Genomic DNA, 4,909 nt, shown 5'->3' on the forward strand with positions numbered 1-4,909 from the left:
AACGTTTATTAGCTCGATCTTAACATAGCAAAACCACGAGACAGATACTATTATTATCCCTATTTTGTAGCCAAGGAATCTGAGATACAGAGGCCCAAGTCCACACACAGCTAGTTAGTGGCAGAACTGGGATACAAATTCAGGTAATCAGTCCAGAACCTGCCCTCTTAACCACTATAACCATACTAATTAAATAATAAAGAATATCTCAAGCATAATTATTCACTTCAAAGTCTATTTTTAATTGATGAAGAAAATGTTTTAAAAAGCAAACTGCTAAATCTTGAAATACCAACTCCTCATCTTGTCTGAGTTGGTTGTTTGGATACCCAAAGTATTAAGGTAGCATGTTTCGTTGATGTGTTTTTAGCAAGCTACGCTTTTCTAGCAACTTCTGTTTTTTTTATTTTTTTGGTTTTTTTTTTTTTTTTCTGAGACAGAGTCTCCTCTGTCGCCCAGCATGGAGTGCGGTGGCGTGATCTCCGCTCACTGCAAGCACTGCCTCCTGGGTTAACACCATTCTCCTGCCTCAGCCTCCCAAGTAGCTGGGACTACAGGCGCCCACCACCACACCTAGCTCATTTTTTGTACTTTTTAGTAAAGACGGGGTTTCACCATGTTTGCCAGGATGGTCTCGATCTCCTGACCTCGTGATCCACCTGCCTTGGCCTCCCAAAGTGCTGGGATTGCAGGCGTGAGCCACCGCGCCTGGCGCAAGTTCTGTTTCAAAGGGTGACTACCAGGCAGACACACTTAGCCAGACTTAATGACTTGGAAATTAGGTCATTTTTTTTAACCCTAAGGCAAGTAAAACAATACCAAGCCCCATCCCTACAGCTGCTATTTACTCTCAGATTAACCCACTCACAATGGATAGATGCCATCAGTTTAATTATGTTGAAGAGCTGGTCTTATTAAGAATTACACCTTAAGGAGGACAAGTAAAGGGAGGATTACGTGGTAACAAAACTTTTCCTCTGACTGCCACTGCATCTATCTTCTTGGCCTCTCCCAGTTATCTTCAAAGAGTTTATGTGTGTGTAGAAGAAGGAGAGGGCTTTCTTCTCTATTCTGTGGCAAATTATAAACTCACATTCTGCTTCTTACTAAAAAAGGGTAAGAAATACTACTGATCACCCAGGGCGGACAAGCCCCTCTGGTATAAAAAGCCAATAAAAATGATTGTGTATAATGGAAAATCATTCAGAGTCTGTGCCATTCGGTGCATCATTGTTTGGAAATTTGTCTTTTTAAAAATTTTTTAATTCTTCAGCTAAGGCAGCAGAAGAGGTGATTTATTGTATGCTTGTTATACTCAGCCACAAGGGAACAGAGAAATAGTACAGAATGTCACAGTTCCAGGGCAAAGAACCAACATGGGCTGTTTTGGTTACAAGCAAGATGGGTATCAGAGGTAGTATCCGTGATCAGATGGTGATGGAAGCTCTAGATCCACTTAGACAGCAGCATGCAGTCCAACAACTTGTACCAGCATCTCCAGCCTCTGGCATTCCATGTTTCTGGGTACACAAGCTACTGGTTGACTTGGCCTTCTGCCTCATCTTTCTTCTTTTACACTTCAGCCTGTGCATTCGCGTCTTCCTCCACTTGGCTCTCACGGCACAGAGGTTTCCAAGAAGATGGCACTAAGGCCGAGAGAAAAACAATTAAATAAAAATATGTATAGGGCACTGGGATTCCTAGCATAGTGAGTTGTATAAATTATCTAGTGAGATGTTAAAAATGTTTTTGAGGTTTTGAAAATGTTCTCTAACATAATTGATGAATTTATAACATAGAATTCTTTTTAATGTACATCATTTGCCTTTTCGTTTTCAAGAATGTGCTTCACCTCATTTGCCTCTAAGACATCGCATTTTATAGGTATGAGAAAGAAAGAGGGAAAGTCATGGCCCATTCCTTTCTCATTACTGATCAGATTCTTGGCAGCTGCCTCTTGAATTTTTTTCTGCAAAGATATGATTTTTCTACCTGTTAATTACTTGCTCACTGTAGATATTTCACTTCTACTATACAAAACCACACTTTGTGTTTAAGTCATTTTTCTTTGGCTATTTGTTCAAGTGCTATGTGAGTCCTAAACTGTAATCGGCTTTCCATGGAATAGTCTTTGTAATTTCTTACGTTGTCTAGGTTTTTTGTTGCACTGTCATAGTCTCCTTTGAGATAGTGTAAGATTCCCAGTTCATAGTAAGTATATGGCACCAAATAGTGGTCATATTTTAATAATTTCTTCTTTTGAATGACACAATTAAAGTAATACTCAGCCTTTGAATATTTGCCTAAGTGTTTCAGGCATAGGCCTTTCAGTAAATTTAATAAACTTATGTCATCTGTGCCATACACTTTATGTGGATTTTCTTGTAAAAGGTCTTCTCCTTTGTCGATTATTGACAGCCAGCTTGAAATAAGCTCATTCTTTTTGCTCATGACTAGGAAACCACTCCAGGCATATATGAACTCCAGAAGGGGCTGGGCTGTAAACCAGCCTGTTGTAGTACCATAGCGCTGACCCTTCTCTGCAACAAACTTCTCTATTGGCACAGCACTGCCTAAAAATTTGATTTTCAGGCTTTCCACTTTTAAGAAGAGAGAGTTCATATCCTCACTTACTGATTTCACAAAATCAGAAGGAAGCAAAGCCAGGGTGATAGCTTTACTGTACACGTATATTGCCTTGGACCATCTGCTGTGTTGAGACAGTAGATTGGCGTAGTGGTAAGCCTGCCTCCAATCCTGCAGTAAAATGTGGCACCACATGAATTCCCAGTAACAGAGGTGATGAACCTGCTTCCATTCATTCTGAGTAAAAATGCACTCCTGTAATTTTAACTGTGCATTTTCAAAATCTCCTTTCAGCATACTAGAACGTGCATGGAAAAATTTAAATATGACACAGTTTGGAAATTTCTGGAGGTAGACTAGGAAGAGATCCTCTGTAGCAGAATTGTAAACCTTTTCAACACCAAAAGCTACATAGACATAATTGTAATAAAAGAGTAGAGTCAAAAGACTTAAGATATTATTTATATGGGTTTCAGATGCACTCTCATGAAGCAAAGCCAAGCCCACTTCTCTATCACCAGAATATCCAATAATATTGAGTAGTTTAAGTGTCTTTGGTGGCATAAGTGATAACATCAAATTGAATGCTCCAAGTCCAAATTTTATACCTCCAACCAGGTGTTTGTGAGCTTTGCTGTGGTTGTCAGGGATCTGTGTTAATACTTGTTCACAGTCTTTGTATATGTGGTAACTTGACCCAACACTGATCCCGCTTTTAAGAAAAGCAAGCATGCTCTCCTCCTGTATAAGTGACATAAAGGATTTCAACATCAAACACTCAGCATAACAGACTTCTGCATGCAATTCCTCTTCTGTGATAGCTGTTATTCCCTGTCTACTTACTAGATGAGACAATGTCATTTTAGTTTTTTTTCGGAAATTGTCACAGGTTTTCAAAGCATCCTTTGCAGCCATCATTCCAATCTGTAAATCATGTGGCTCAAAAGTCAGTATGGCCTTGACAACCATAAGGATACCATACATTAGGGAATGGTACATGCTGTTTTTAGACCATGGATGAATGAGATTTATTGCATCTGAGAATCTATTATTTAGAAATAAATACAATCCAGTGGTGCATTCTTCCAAGGAAGATGGTAGATTCATCGTCGTTGCCACAGGGATACTTTCACAGGCATCTTCAAACTTGTCCTCCTGATTACTTTTTATTTTACTTAGAGCAAGTGACATCATTTGTTTCCCCACTTACAGATGAGAAATATCTGAAGTGGAAGTGGAGTGACGTGGTTGTAATGAGGGTAGCTCCTGATCTCCTGATTGAGGTCACTTCTTCCACACAAAGCTCAGTCTGAGGTGTTGCTGTTAAAATAGAGACAAACAAACAACTATCTGTAAGGTGCGGCATTAGGATATTATCATCTATGTCAGACAAGGGGGGAACAAAAAATAATTTTAGTTACCCAGAAGATGCATTTCTGAAAAGTTCAAATCATTTGGAAGGTACTAAACAAAACATGCTTTTTAAAAAATTTCTAAATTCAACTATAGATGAGGAAAAAATGGTTTTTTAAAAACACTGCAGGCTGGGCGCGGTGGCTCACGCCTGTAATCCCAGCACTTTGGGAGGCCGAAGTGGGCAGATCACCTGAGGTCAGGAGTTTGAGACCAGCCTGGCCAACATGGTGAAACCCCATCTCTACTAAAAATACAAAAAAAATGAGCTGGGCGTGGTGGCGCGCACCTGTAATCCCAGCTACTCAGGAGACTGAGGCAGGAGAATCGCTTGAACCCGGGAGGCGGAGATTGCAGGGAGCCGAGATCGTGCCATTGCACTTCAGCCTGGGGGACAAGAGCAAGACTTCGTCTCAAAAAAACAAAACAAAACAAAACAAAACTGCAAAGTAAATCCTTTGTAAGCAAAAGAATTCTTTTGTAACCATTCCTCCAACATATCAATTTCATAAGATCATGTTGTAGAACTGTACTGTGATAGCTGTAAAATTTCTCTATGGAGGCCGGGCGCGGTGGCTCAAGCCTGTAATCCCAGCACTTTGGGAGGCCGAGACGGGTGGATCACGAGGTCACGAGATCGAGACCATCCTGGCTAACACGGTGAAACCCCGTCTCTACTAAAAAATACAAAAAACTAGCCGGGCGTGGTGGCGGGCGCCTGTAGTCCCAGCTACTTGTGAGGCTGAGGCAGGAGAATGGCGTGAACCCGAGAGGCGGAGCTTGCAGTGAGCTGAGATCCGGCCACTGCACTCCAGCCTGGGCGACAGAGCGAGACCCGTCTCAAAAAAAAAATTTTTTTTCTCTATGGGAAGGCCTTGGGGGACAAGAATCTGGCCAGAAAAGGGAATGT

The 4,909-nt window shown here is 41.0% G+C and overlaps 1 pseudogene across 1 annotated transcript; it reads right to left on the reverse strand.

The window, feature by feature from the left end:
- Positions 1 to 874: 874 nt before the first annotated feature.
- Positions 875 to 3,884, reverse strand: TTC39D (tetratricopeptide repeat domain 39D; annotated as a pseudogene). Its single transcript, XR_013402844.1, has one exon. The product of XR_013402844.1 is annotated as a tetratricopeptide repeat domain 39D (transcript).
- Positions 3,885 to 4,909: the final 1,025 nt, after the last annotated feature.

The sequence above is a fragment of the Macaca mulatta genome, chromosome 13 (genome assembly GCF_049350105.2).
Source record: "Macaca mulatta isolate MMU2019108-1 chromosome 13, T2T-MMU8v2.0, whole genome shotgun sequence".
NCBI classification, from domain to species: domain Eukaryota; kingdom Metazoa; phylum Chordata; class Mammalia; order Primates; family Cercopithecidae; genus Macaca; species Macaca mulatta.